Raw genomic sequence first — 15,888 nt, 5'->3', positions numbered from 1 at the left:
TGTAACCCATGATTTGAGCTGTGTGTCACAGAATGTACTCATGGCAAAAGCCACCTCAACCAATGGATGATGAGGCTTACAAAGAACTGGGCAAGTGCCCAGTGATCCTGCCTGAGCAGGCTGTGGCATTTCAGCACAATGCCCTTCCTGGCCTGAGCCACCACCAGAGATGGAGCCCAGCCAACGGCTGAATGAATTCATGGGACAGTTGATGGAGGTGGTTCACAGCTCAAGGGAATAAATAATACCTCTGCATACAGTCAGAGGGCAGCAGGCTGGGGGTAGCTGATAAGGATGTACTGAATAATTAATGTAGCATATGAGTGTGATGTAAAAGTACGGAATAGGCAATGGGAGATTGTAATGGGTCTGTCCTGGGATGAAGTCAGCTTTCTCTATTTCTGCCATTATGGTCCTGTACTTTGATTTGCAACTAAATCAAAGTTGATAACACACCAATGATTTTATTACTCAAGGCCTTCTTCATTTCTCTCTCAAGAGAAAGGCAGAAGAGGTTGGAAGGGAAAGACAGTAGGGACAGCTGACAACAAATTCACTAAAAGGATATTCCATGCTGTATTAAGTCATTTTCACCAACATACACTCAAAGAAAGGAGGCAGGAGGACATTTGCTGTTATTGCATCAGTTTCCCCCAAGCAATTTTAAGAGTGTAGAAGGCTTGTTTTCTGGGATGTGACTGAGGTTCTGCGTGCTGCTTGGGAGTAGTGAATAAATTCCATATTTTCCTTTGCTAATGCACAGTTTTGCTTCATTTATAAGCTTCCTTTATCTCAACTCGTGAGTTTTACCCCTTTAGTTCTTCTGAGTCTCTCTCATCCTGCTAGGTAGGAGGAGTGGAAGAGTAAGCAAGCTGGTGAGTGCCTGGCTGCTGGCTGGGGTCCAATCATCACACGTACAGACACTATCCAGTACACTGTTTGATATACGAATCTTCATCAGAGAATCTTACTAGCCTTGTATGCACCTTTTCTTCCAGCACTTATGCCACTTAATATGGATAGCCATGTATTCATTGAGCAGAGACAGAGAGACATGACTTGCCAACCACTACAGCTGGAGAGTCATTTTCAGTGCTTTAGGTCTGAAGAAAACAGAGCAGATCCTGAAATTTGGAATCTTACATCTTCCTGCTAAGTTTCTTAATATAACTAAGGCATTACAGCTACAGCAGATCTACTACTTCCAAATATGGAAACATGCAATTGGTATGCAAAATGTAAAGCTTGTTCCTCAACCACTTCCAAGCAAATCTAACTTGCTGCAGTTCTGTAGTTTAAAAAACACATTCTTGTTTTGTCTGTCCAGATTTTAATTTGAAGTGCAGAGCATCGGCGAATCCCAATATATCTTCCTCACCAAGTCCCTGCTAATACAGTATTATTGGTTCAGATAAAGATAAAATGAAAAAATATCTTTCCTGTTGACTGTCCACACTGTTACGACAACCGGCCAGAGAATTTGAGTAAAAAGATGAGTCCACTACCAAGGGTCAAAGACTGTGTTGCTCCCAGACTTACTCTCAGAGCTAGAAGAGCTCAGAGAACTCTGAGTCTGGCTTTTGATTCCCCTGGGACAGTGCAGCATGCTGCCACCAGATTCCTGGGACAGCAAGCTCACATTTCTGGAGATCAAAGACTATTTTCTTCGGAGATTTTTGTCTAGCTGGAAAATGTATTTCAGAATTTAATTAATACACTTTTCCCCTCAGCTACTTCCTGTGGGTTTTGAAAGAATATACCATGAAGTTCATAAAGCAGCAGCAGCTTCTGTGCAACATCTGGTGTCTTTTAATTCAAATATTTATAGAAAGGGTTTAAGCACATACATGCCAATGCATATGGAATAACCACATTTTTTCCTCATAGCAAAATACTTCACAAATGCTACTCACACTGTGAGACAGCAGCCAACAAACATATAAGATGACATTCACATTCTTAAAAAATTCCCATTTTTCTATTTTTTGGCACATCCAATGCTCAATTTATTTTTCCTCAACTATTTTCCAGTATATAAAGCCTTCGCAGAGAAAAAAAAAACATGAAGTACCTACTGTATCTATAGCAAGAACTATGTATATATAATGTACATGCATATTCCCACTCCTCACCTCCCCACACTATGTTTGCTTTTGTAAATACTTGCTTTCACTGGTTCCTGCTATTCTTAAATTATCTTGTGCTACTTCATTTTTCTCAGGTAAGAATTTCCACAAGAATGCTCTGCCTCATTCAATTTCCAACTGAGGCACAGCAAAATAAACAAAGCAACCGAGCACTGAATAATCATATTATATTATATATGTTATACATTATATATGTTAAAATGAAAAGCAGATTTACACTACAAGTTTTGAAATGTGCTGCACAGAGGTCAGGAAAAGTAAGGAATGACTCTGAGGGCTGGCAACACTGGGTCAAAAGAAGCAGCTGGATGAGAATGTCAGGCAGAATTTGTGTGGCTAGCACCTGCCTTGTACAATGCAGGAAATAAAGTGAGAAAGAGAGTCTCTTGGTAGAGATGGCATTTGCTGCTGTTAAAGGCAACACCTTGCTAGCATGCTTTTTTCTTTTCTTCTTCTTTTCTTCTTTCTTCAAGAAGAATTAAGCAGCAGGAATGTAGGATCAACTCGGGGACACGACATGCTGACTTCTGATTATTGCTTCATTGTTATCATTCATCATGTTCAAAATTCCTTTTGGTTTTACCTTGTGCTACAATTATAATAAAAAATAGAGAAGAGGCCATAGCTTTATCTTTTAATTGATTTCTGTATGAGAAACTACAGGTAGCTTAAAACAAGATTAATACTAGAAGACTACTAACTAGAATTTCTACTAGGTCAAAGGACAGTGCTGACAGACAGGTAGTGCCTGGTGGGCTTATATCAGTCCCTGTAAATGATTTGCTATGATATTCAGATGGAGACAGCCAGAAACCCTCTGGATGAGCGTACAGTATACAGTACATTGCTAAACCTATGACACAAAAAATAAACTTGAAGCATGTCTGACTGAGGTTTCTAAATTAACTGGAAGTGCAGTCTAAACCATAACAGCAGCCTAATCTCAGGAAGAAGAACGAAAGGAAAAGATAATGCTAACCAGGTTAAACATAAAAAAAATCCAAAGTTCTGGGCCAAAAGAAGATGTAACTGAAATACCCCTTATAGCAGCTTAAACAAGAACTTTCTCCCTCCCAAGAGCAACAGAAAACCTATTACTCCACACACTGCTCTCACAGCTCTAACAAGTCACAGCTGTCTTTCACAACAGCAGGAAGAGTGTGGTTAATGTAGAGTCACAGGGTGACTGAAGGTGTTAGATCATGGCTGCCATCCAAGTCCATCCCATCACTGCTTTGGAATAAGATCACTAAGCAAAATTATCTTCTGACTGAAATGCTGTTAGTTCTCCCTCTTCCTTTATGTCTGTAAGAAATTTGATATGTGACTTGTGGCCATCAAAAAACCTGAAGATTTTGGCAAGAGAAGCAACAGGATACCACTTGTTGTGGCCATGTTGGCTCACAGCTCCTGACAGCATCAGTTTGTGGCTGTGTCCCCACTTCACTGATAGCAGCCTGTATCAGCTAGGGAAGGCAGGAAACACATCTTCATTAGGCAAGGCAAGAGTTCAAAAGAGAGTGACCCTCCTAAATAAAGAAATAGCAGGGAATAATCACGTACTATGCACAGGACAGAAATGTCACCACTAAATACTGTGCTGGAAAAAGATAATCAGAAATTGTCAGATTTTATCCAATTTTTAACCAGCTTCTACTCAATCCAATCTTTCAAGTAACATCAAAATGATGGTACAGCTCTTCTGAAGTAGATACACAAGCTGAACAACAAGATAGGTGGGAAATTCTTATGGCAATTAATTCTATATGAATGTCACAAAATCACATAAATTTCAAAGTTATTTATTTTTTTTTTTATGATTGGACTATTTATAGATTGCCTGATGAAAAATTTCCACCTGAAGATAAAGTGTAAACGCTAACAGATCTAAAGCCTTTGCAAAAACCAGAGTAAAGTAATGTCTTGTAGCAGAACAACAGGACAAAAATCGAACAACTTCTCTTAAAACATCCCTTGATGTCTTGTTATTGTTTTCACCACTTGTCACAGTTTATATTGGCTGGCATTTTTCTGTTATTGCTGTAATTTAACCATAAAAATATTAGGAGATTTATTTTTCTTGCAGGCACCAATAGACATGAATACTCATGACAACAGCTGGTACCCTGGATAATATTCGCTTATCTGCAAACTATGCACAGTAAAAGTGAGAAGTCTGGAGAACTCAGCTGAACTTGCATTGATGCCAGGTGAATTGACTGTTAGCTCATCACTGATATCTACAAACTTTTGAATCCAGCTTTGGGGAGAAGCATCAAGATCCCCTAACTAGTGCTGAGCTGTTGATACTGCCTTAGCTACTTCTATATTTCCGAATCAAAGTTATTATTTTTCCCATAATCTGCTCATTTAGATTTACCGATATCCAATTCATCTTGTTTTTTCCTTCCTACTAAAAGGAGTAGCATAAACTTGTCTGTAACATCATCACACTCTGTAAAATATGAATAAGATACGGAAGAAACAAACAAAAGTAGTTCTTTGCCTGCTTTGGCAGGGGCGTTGGACTCGATCTCTGGAAGCCTACAATTCTGTGATTCTTTGATATGTGTATTAGAACTACAGTCCAAGCGTTGAACAAAGTCTGAAGGCCCTTTAAGAAGCCCAATACAGCACTTTGCATGTGTTTCAAGATCAAATTTAGCTGGAGTTCAGAAGATTCAATAGCATTCCTCTGGATTAAGCTGTCACAACTAATTTAGCTGACTGTACAACTGTGAGGTAACCACATATTTTTTCACACTGGGAAATGGTAAAAAAGAAATAGTATTTAATCTCCGCTGTAATTTACAGCAGAGCTTGGAATAAACCCCAGATGTGCCAAAGTACAAATCATGTATTTAATCTACAACTAATTCTTCCCATCTTCTATGATTGCTTCAATAAAGAGAAGTTAGAACAAGAAATCCAGAATAAAACAGGCAAGGACTCTTAATAATCTTCTGCTGAACAGGTGTAGACTCTAGATGTGGGATGAAACGGCAAGACTGTAGGATAAATCAAATACTGCTAGCTCTGATGCAAGGCTGGGAAGAATGTGTGTATAATCTCATAAATCTGGCCTACCACACAAACAATAAACAAGTTTTTGAAGGAAAAGAAGTCAATTTCTAAAGATAATGAAAGAGGTCACAAAGCTAGTACTGTGTCAATGCCTTTCCCCACATCCTCCATTTATGGCAGTGCAATTCACTGTTGGGCACACGGTGCAGTAATAGATGCCAAAGGAGAAGAAAAAGAATCAACAATGATGAGGAATTAAAGCGGAAAGTAAAACATGAAGTAACTTGAAGCAAAAAATGTACTTTTCATGGGGAACAGAAATGGAATGAGTTGTGGATAAGAGGCAGTAGCTGTTGAACAATACAAAGAGAAAGGTCACTGCTACAAAATTCATACAGAATCACAGAATGGCCAGGGTTGGAAGGGACCTCAAGGATCACGAATCTCCAATCCCCTGCCACAGGCAGAGCCACCAACCTCCCCATTTAATACCAGACCAGGCTGCCCAGGGCCCCATCCAACCTGGCCTTGAACATCTCCAGGAACGGGGCATCCACAGCCTCTCTGGGCAGCTGTTCACTCACCACTCTCACCACTCTCTCTGTAAAGAACTTCCCCCTGACATCCAACTTATATCTTTCCTCCCTCAACTTCAAACCATTTCCCCTTGTCCTGCTGTTAACTTTCAAAGAGTTGACTCCTGTCCTGTTTGTAGGCTTCCCTTAGGTACTGAAAGGCTGCAATTAGGTCACCCTGTAATCAGGTCACAGCCTTCTTTTCTCCAGGCTGAACAAACCCAGCTCCCTCAGCCTGTCTTCGTAGGGGAGGTGCTGCGTCTCTGATCATCTTTGTGGCCTCCTCTGGACCCTCTCCAACAGCTCCCTGTCTTTCTTGTACTGGGGCTCCAGACCTGGACACAGTACTGCAGATGGGGCCTCAGAAGAGCAGAGTAGAGAGGGACAATCACCTCCCTGTTCCTGCTGGCCAACCCTCTGCTGATGGAGCCCAGGATACATTTGCAGATCTGAAGCCATAAATGACATTTTCAGAAAAGTGAAGTATACTGAAAAGCTGAGAAATCATTTACTTGTAGCTGAGCTTCTAGAATGAGAGTCCAGAAGCTTAAAGCAGACAGTTAACTAATCCTCAACAAAGAGTTAAGTTGGCCAATCATCTGAAAATGGAATGTTAAACAAGTGACATATATATACAGACAGACACACACATATATATATATGCTCATATATATATGTGTATATATACAGCAAGTCCAAAGATGCACAGAGCAGATGGCAGCAAACACATTGGCAAGATACAGGTATGAGCTCTACATTACTGGAACCACTTAATGGGCCAAGAAGATCACAGTATTCAGCCCTGGATGACACTTAGCTTTCAGGGTCGAGATATCCACTGGTATCCTTACAAAGTCAGTCTGGAGTTGAAATCTGCACAGAACTTACAGAGATATAATCCTAAGACACCCTTACAATATTCCATAGCAAGATAGAAGCTCAAACCTCAAAGTATCTCCTGTCAGCTGCAGGCTGAAAAAGCAGCATATATGTAAGCATTACCTAGGAGAGTTTATAACAAAGAATCTCTGGAGAAAGCAGACACTGCTGAGAACTTCCTATTTTAAAGCACACAAAACTAAAAGTTGAAACCACGCCCTAAATTTGTTGTTTGCACTTCAGATAACTTCTGATGATGATGTGAAAGAATTATTCCTGTTGAAAATCTTCATCTTGCTCAGACTACCACATATAGAAGCATTACCACTGGGGAACTCAGAATTACCTAACTGAAAATTGTCAGTCCAGAGTCCTCAGATAAGACTTGAAGGAGACATGTATTTATGTCTATAGCCATCACTGAGGATGTGGACTACTGAGAGCTAGGGATTTGGAGGTACAGGAGACATAAAGACTTCATAAAAACTTCACATACTGACCAGGAGTAGGCCATATCAGTTACTGTATGCTATTTAAAACAAGATAGAGTCTCTTGGCGTCTCACATGAAAATTTTTGTGCACAACTGAAAACAGCTATATTTCAATCTAAATGTTTTTCAGCCACTTTCTGGAGTAAAAAAAAAAAAAAAAAAAAAAAAAATTGGATGCAAAAAATCAGTTCACCGAAAAATGATTAAACATCTGAGATAAACATACTGATTCTTTAGTATCAAAACGTAGATTTTCTGTCATTAAGTCTATTGAGGGAGTATATGCATTCAGAATTTACTCTACTCATAATCACATATCGGATACACAGGAAGTCCTGATACTATTTGAGAATATCAGCAGACGATGAATGCAGAACAAACGCAAATCCTGAACACTCCTTTTTTCCTAGAAGGCATTTCACCATATAGCATGCAGAAAAATCAGTTTCGTGCTTGGAGGCTTGACTGCCTTCAAGGTCATTACATTATTGCCACTCTGACAAAAAAGTACTTTCTGGCTGTGTAATCACTCAGCCCTTTCAATCAGCATACAATCATTTATGTTCCAAAACAAAGAAAGACTAGGCCAACAGCCTTTAATGGCAATGCTATTATACTTTCAGTAAACTACTAGTTACATCACATTTCCCACACACACTCATAATCTTGCCATTGAGGAGCAATACACTGCAAACCTATGTTTTCATTTTACCTCACTGAAACATTTAAATGTAGCTATTTACTACATACTATTAATAAATGAGTAGTTTCTTTAAAGAGAATTCCAATAGTTCAAGACAATTTTCTTTTTCCATTTCTACTGTTCAAGTTCAAAAATTTCAAGAAATAGTGCCTTCAGCACTTTTCACAGAATTTTCCAGTGCTGCAGACTCACGTTGTGCTGCAAGAATCCTCCTAATTCTGTAATTTCTCTATTTCTCAAATTTTTATAACTGTCAATTCCTTAGTTCTGAGATGCAGCACTTGAAAAATGATCTGCATAAGAAAGAGTGAAGAAGTGATGATTTTATATTTTACTTCTCTATGATATACAATTAGAAAAAGATTTTTGCATTTCTAAAAGTAAAAACAGTAAAGCAAAACAGCTGTTTTTTTTAGAAATATCAGAAATGTCATTTTATTCTAATTTTGCCATGCAATTCTGAGTTACTCTTCAAAGCATGTACACAGAAAGAGCATTTGTTTGTAAATATGATTAGCTATGCTAGTCTTTAACATAGGTAATTACAATTATTTACACAACACTAAACACATTTTAACACAGTAAATTCTATAAGCACCAGAAATAATGAAAGGCTCCAGCTCATGTGTGTTGTACCTTACATCCTCTTACTTACCTTCTGTGCCATGGTGTTTCTTAAAACAAGACTGAAAGGCACTGAATTTTTTCCATCATTAGGAACATTTCCCTCACTGATAGCAACACTGATTTGGATTTCTGCTACTCAGATGAGAGCTGTCATACAAATAGAACTGTACACTCCTAAGGCCATCTCCATCAGCATTGTCTGAAGTTGGGTCCCAGTATCTAGAGAATTAGCAGATTAATGGCAAGGTAGGGCTTCCTCATTTGGTTAAGCCCATCCTCTTCTGTACCCCTTTGTGTGGGTTAACTTTAGAAATTGATTACTTCCCTATGAATCCATAAGGAATGCAATTCAGAGATTGTCTTTAGTAATCAAGTTAGTTAAGGGTAACTGAAATCTCTCACAGTTACCAGCTGTAGACTTGTAGCTTCTATATTCTGACATCACTTTCTGCTGTCATAATTCTAACTACAAGTTGCAGGACACTATCAGCACCAAACTTTTATTACAGAGGTGACTATCAATCATGCAACGTGTGAGAGTTTCTCTGCTCCTGTCACATTTTTATGCAGTTATACTGAAAACACAGTTGTTCACAACACAGTGCCATTCTCACGCACACAAATCTGTCTGTTACCCTTTTAAAGGTGGTACCTTTCACTAATTATTTTGAAGACTGGTTAATCTGGTTAAAAAAATACCAACTGTATCTGTGATGATGTTGGATGTCAGGTATTCCATGATCACCCATTATTTTCTCAGGCTTCAGAGACTGGTATAGAAGCATTTATAATGCATACTCTCTCTCCGTAGTTTAGTACTGAAGATGGTAACCAACTGGTACTGTAAGCAGCCTGATTTGCCTTTGTTATTCACTGCATTGAGCTGTTCCCTCTTCAGCCTTCAAGAGAGATTCTGAAAAATTGTGAATACTCCCTACTGATAACATGACTGTGAATCAGATGCTCTTCTAGGAATGCAGTCTTCCTCCTGCATTTTTTTTTTTTTTTTTCTTCTTCATTCCTTTATGAAGACTTTCAGTGCCAGCAGCCAGGCTCAATTTTGATTAGTAAGTGAGCTCATCTTTCTCATCCTGTCTTCTCTCATGTGAAGGCTCCTCAGTTCCTCTGACACCTAAATCTCTCCTTTCTATACCACTATCTCATGCACGCTTTGAGGTTCTGGATCTCTGCCTGCCACTTATGCATTCCATGCATGCCTAAAAAGTATTTCTGAAAATTATATTACGGAAATTCTGACATCACTGATTTGACATTCTTTTATTCAGTATCAAGCCTACCACGCTTTGAGAATCTGTTGTTATAATACTTTCTTTCATTTTCTTCAAGGAAAACATAAAAACAAGATTTGTTTGAACACTTTACTCAATTCTTCCCATTACTCATGCCCCATAAAAAATTATGCATATAACTTAAATATTCATTTAAAATAAGAACAAAAGTTCAGAGTTGCATGTGCTTTTATATATACTGTGTCATATTCTGGCAATGAAAAAATACAGCTGTGTGTATACAAAGCTGTATGCATCGAATCATCACTGTAACAAGAATATCTTAGCTGAAAAACACTGTGCTTCCCCACGTATGTTTCTGTCCATTTATGCTCTTGTAAGTGTATTCACTGTGACTAAACTACCTGGATGATAAAAGCCAAACACTGATTAGGACAACATGAACTGACTGCTCTCTGATTTCTGTTGATAGCAATATGCCTATCCACATTCTGCTCTGAAATGCCAAATGGTTGAAACAAACTAATTCCAATCAAAAGCAATCATTTTTGGGACTGAGTCTTTCCTAAAGATCACATCTTAATAGATCCTTGGCTTTGTAAAGTAAAATTTGACACAAGGCAGCTTTTTCATGTCAGGAGTATAACGCCTCACAATGAGAAACTGCCAAAGCTGCTGTTGTTTCGTTTCAGTACAGAACATTAAAAATATTGTTCCGAGAGAAGACAAAATCCAGGCTGTCACTAAACAGATCACTGCATGTGCTGCTCTGGTGTTGAATATAGTGCCAACTTTGTCCAGTCTATCTCCTTACTCTCAAATGGTGACTCTAGTGTGGCAAGCAGGTAGCAGCCTAGTTTGAATGAAAAGGGGCTAATGGAGAAGACAGAAATTAACAAAGAGTAAGTATGGTAAGGACCTAGCAGGCAAAAGAATGGCTAACCAGGGAAGGAAATGGACAGAGTGTGGCATAAACAGCAGACTGAGTTCTCCCACTGGGCTTCTGGGAAGAGATTGGCACTGGTTGGGCAAACAGACAGAAGGAAAATTAGTGGAGAAGTCAGTGGGAAAGACTGGAGAAAGATTTGTTAAGACAACAGACAGTTTTGTACTGACAAAACTTTGACTGCAGCCATATCAGTGGGTTCTAGACTCCAAAACAGAGAAGATTACACAATGCTAAGCATTTCATTTACATCAGAAAGGACATTTATATACTATAAATACATTTATATGAATAATAATTATCTGTATAATGATATATATATACATATACATGTCTCTCTATACATACGTAAGTTATGCTGAACAGCTCATAGTTCAAGAAATTGAATTTGGAAGATGAGAAGCCTCAGGAGAAAAACAAACAACAAAACATCAACAACCAATAATCACTCACACAGAGAAAGTATTTACAACCAATTGTGATATTCATCACTGAATGCAAAATTCTACATCAGTACTGTTAGAAAGACCACAGACATTCCTATTAGAGTTAATATCTGGTGTTTGACATGGAAAACTCTCAGGAAACATTTGGTTTCATACATTCAGTGCAACTTCCATTCAAATGGAATCAAAATGCTGGAGACAGAAAGAATCCAGCACTGCAACACTGATTCCCAGCATCAATCCAGCCCTATTGAGCAGTGTTAAAATCAACGGAACGCATTGCCAAAAAACAAATGATGTTGACAAATGTAACTGTTGCATAAAGAAAATGGTAACAGCTATGCAAATCACTGTCTTTCCATACCAAAATAACAAAGGACCTGCGACATAATGCCTAAGGTGGAGAAGTATTGTTTATACTACTCAGCATAAACAGTGCTGAGGAATGGAACCATCTTCATATACAAGAGGTAATGTGTGTTCATCCCGAAGAAAAAATGGTTAACAACTATTCTGGGTTCCTAAAACTGTTTTGAAGTTGATCATATTGTTACTTAAAAGCAATGAAGAAAAGGAGAGGTATTATCAGATGATCATTAAGTCTTCTGAAACAGATTAAATAATCATTAATTTATTCCTATTATAATTACACATTGATTGTCTACACACAATTTCTAATTACAAGAGTGCTAACAACCAGAATTCAGTTGGTTTTTTTTTGTTTTTTTAAGGGAAAATATTTATGGTTCCCTCAAGAACACCAGCTGTTTTCCTGCAAGATTGCCAAAATCAAACCACAAAACAGCTAAGTGCAAAATTAATGATAAGTATATTACAGAAAGCCAATGAACCATCACATCAGTATTACACAAAAGACTGATTCATACAGTAGTCCTTTCTCTATGGTTTATGGATTGCAAGCAAAATATTTTCATAAGCAAAGAATGTTAAAAATCCACATAAGTAATTATCTAGTTATGCTGTTAAAGGCACTAGCACCAGCAACAGAAGTTTTGTATCAATAAATGAATCTATCCTAATCAGACTGTTTTGTGGCTAGTAGAACATTTAGGGGGGTAGAGGGGAGAGAGGAAGGGGGATAAAGGCGAAGGGTGGAAAAGAGAGAAGGGAGGGGACTGTGGAAAAATCCCCCAGAGCCCAAATGAAAGACAGCAACTATTTTGTGCTCGATCCAAAGCCTTTGAAGTTAACAGAAAGTCTTCAATTAAACTGCACAGGACTATGCATCAGGCCCCTTTCATGATTTAATGCATTTCCTCAGATTAAATTCAAGAGAATAGTGACATTTTAAAATATATTTTTCATTAAAAAGTACGTGTTGTTTTTTTTTTTTTTTAATAAATTAAAGCCAAGATCAAAGAAGTACATTTATTAACATCAACTCAAATAGAAACCTTTCTATTTTTCAGAGATAGAAAATACAGATGTGACTGTCCCTCCTTGGATGCAGCTATTTGGTTGAAATTCTGCTTGATTTAGAAACGCCATCTTCCCTTCTTTCTATGTCACAAAGCTAAAAAGTACTTGAATTATCTTTAAAATTTCCTGCTAAGGAAATTTATGTTTTTAAAGGTAAGAGTATTTTTAAGAATAATTATTATTGTTGTGTAACCATGTCCTACTCATGTCTCGTAACCCAAGACTACCATTTACTGATACAATCTGAGGAACCTCGTGCTCCAAATAGCTATTTAGCAATTGTAATGCTGTACATTGATTAATACCTCTAATATCACAGCCTTTCATAAAACGCTTCCAACAGACTGCATTGTCATGGTAAATTTACAAGCACTGTGACTACCCTACCCTTACTCTTTTTGGTTCCAGATGAGATACATGTTGAGGGGTGGGACACAAACTCATCTGGGCAATGGATGTTAAATTCACTCACCTTCAAAATAACATCCCAAACTTCAACTGTAGCATTATAACCTTGGAGTAACCATTAAAATATGTACACCAAGACATCACTAATGTCATTCCTGCATAATCATCTTAAGTACAGGCATTCTCATCAGGCAACCTAGACTTTCAGTCATCAAAATCATACCATGCTGCTCAGCTGAATTCTGGCATATCTGCCTATGGCCATGCATTAGATGTCCGTTCTATGAGGGCTGCTCCGAAAGAAATGCCTGCTGTTTTAAGATTTTGGTCCACTACAACAGAAGCAAATGTTGGTGGTACAGCAGTATAGGTTGAACCTCCTTCCCAGTATTCCATTCCATGTTGTTGCTGTGTGACAAATGGCAGCAGAGAGGCAGTCTGATAGAATGGCTTCGGTGAAACAAAGGTGCTTGGCCTTTGTCTGCTCTCAATCTTGCAATGAACAATTTTTTTAGCATTAGCTTCTGGAGCACAATAATGATGAACCAAGAATCCCAGAACAGCTCAGGGACACATGCTACAGTAACCACATTAAAATGCTACACAGATGGAAATCTGTTTAAAAAATTAGACAGCAGGTCTGCCACGTGTTCTTCAATACTAACAACTGGCAAATGTGTTTGTTGCAGACAGCACAGAACTGTGTTCAGAACCTGCAGAAAAGCTCAATGAGAATCTAGAGAATAAAGGTTCCATTTTCAACAGCTGTGACTAAGCACCAACAATAAAGTCCAGCTGCAGTCACATGGCAACATTTAATACCGTCTTTACAGCAGAGTTTACCATCTGTTAATAGCAATTGAGCCAGCTGCAACAATACTCAAAATGGATGTAAAGAGTTTCAGCAGAGGTGCACGAAGGACAGCTCACCCACTGCTTCTTCTCTTATATTAATGTGTTAGCCCTGTGATGTTTTTTATAAATTTTATAAATGAAACCCAGAAAACATCTTTTTAAATAGAAAAGTATGCCTATCTTATTCTGAAAAAAATATGCGGAAAAATAGTAATAGAACATAAACTCTCAGTGGGCAGAAGGAATTAAACAAATATCTTGACTACACATCCACTACGCAAAACTAATATTCAGCATTCCACAGTGAATTAAAAGCAGATTGCCTTTTATCAGTGAAAACAAACCTATTTGGAAAATGAAAACAGCCACAGGATGTTTTGCTTCAAATATTTCAAAACTGAAGTTAATGAAAAGGTAAACAGTATGGTCGACATTTCACGGGATCTAAAGAATACTGCTAGAGATAGATTTTTTTTCCCAAATGTTATTATTAATAACTAACTGTGGGAAAAGATGAAATAATACATTGACATATTAACTTTTATTAAAGCATGCAAAAAATACTCCCTTCAGCAGTGGGAATGCTATGGCCAGCCAGTGGTTTCAGTGGCTCAGCTACCACTTGTTACGGGAACTACAACAGTGAGGTTAAACTGTTGGTTTAAAACAGCATCAGAACTCACCCAAACACTTGTTTATTTTAAAATGAGACTCATTCATTATAATAGGTGAGATTAAGTCTTTCATACTGCTGTAAAACCCTACTAGCAGCAGAAAGTGACACAAATAAGAATTTTAAAAAACAAAACAAGTCCATCAAGACACCTGCATTATATGTTTTCAAGGATTGTGGCAAAATAAAAGCCAATTTTAATTAAATTTGGAAAATATACAGTTAGCCATGACTATGAAAACAAGAATTCTATTACCTAAGAGAAATATCCTGGGCTAGGAAAATTTCATAGCCACCTCCTATCCTTTACCATAATCCGCTTATATCTGAAGAACTTCTAGGAAAAGAAATGGATAGATAAAATGAACTGGTAAGACTACCAATACTCCCTTTCGTATTCTTGACAACTGAAAAACTGTCCTCTTAGGCGATTCCAAATATATAAACTCATAAACTCCTTCAAAACAACTGAATCAAATATTTCATTCTGGGACTTCTATTCTTGAGAAAGCAGTCAGAACAAAGCTGATGCATTGAACATATGATAGATAGCAGCAGAGGGGCAGAATTGTGTCCACCATATCTGCCCCTGATGTCATGGGCCAACAGAATAAAATAAGATGTATTACTTTTGGAACAGTTATCATACATCAATAAGATCCAACCTGTGACCTCTCTAGTATACTCTAGTATACTCTCTAGTATACTAATTTCATTTTGCTTCAATGATATCCTGTTGCATTCTATGCTGATAACTGAGCTGCACCACATATGGCCATGCTTTGATAGAGTGTAATTACATCACTATAGGAGGAAATGATCAAACACTGCATTAAAACTTTGACTGTGCATGATGTGTTTTTCAGATCGCAGATGCTCCACAGCCCTCAGCTGCCCATCCAGAAGAATTGAGGAGGATTTGGAGGAAAACCTACTGTTCGTTTTACTGATATTTTTGATTTGAAGTCGCTTTATAAGATCGTTTCTGCAACAAATCACTTACAAGGCTACCTTTTTCTGCTCTTTACAGCGTCTTCATTTTATCCCCTCCAGTTATTACTAGTTAGTTAATAGTTCAGTCAGTGGACAGTGGAGAAACACTGTGTTGAAATGGCTGCACTAAAATTTCACCTTTATTTCAGGCTAATGTCCTTTTCACATGGATAAACTTCTCTCTTCCTCTCAAGTACATAAAGCTTATTTTCATCTGTTGTTGGAAGTGTAATTATTTACATTAATTAACTCATGTAAATGTACTAGAAAACATGACAAGCCTATTTATAAAAACTGTGCTTCCTGGTATGCAATTCCTGTTGCTTGATGTTAGCCCACCAGCCTTAATGAAAAGCCACTCGTGCTAAAATAACTATACAGTTTTTTGCAGACGTGCCCTGTTGGAGTGATGACTTTAGAAACAAAAGAA

General features: G+C 37.8%; 1 protein-coding gene across 1 annotated transcript in view; it reads right to left on the bottom strand.

The window, feature by feature from the left end:
• Window positions 1-15,888, bottom strand: part of SRFBP1 (serum response factor binding protein 1) — a 64,830-nt gene that overhangs the window by 6,750 nt on the left and 42,192 nt on the right. The gene's annotated exons all lie outside the window — the stretch shown is intronic.

Source organism: Centrocercus urophasianus, unplaced genomic scaffold (genome assembly GCF_019232065.1).
Source record: "Centrocercus urophasianus isolate 14NV4802_14NV808 unplaced genomic scaffold, USGS_Curo_1.0 seq_31, whole genome shotgun sequence".
Lineage (NCBI taxonomy): Eukaryota > Metazoa > Chordata > Aves > Galliformes > Phasianidae > Centrocercus > Centrocercus urophasianus.
The sequence above is the reverse complement of the archived record's forward strand: the minus strand, read 5'-3'. Positions and strand labels throughout refer to the sequence as shown.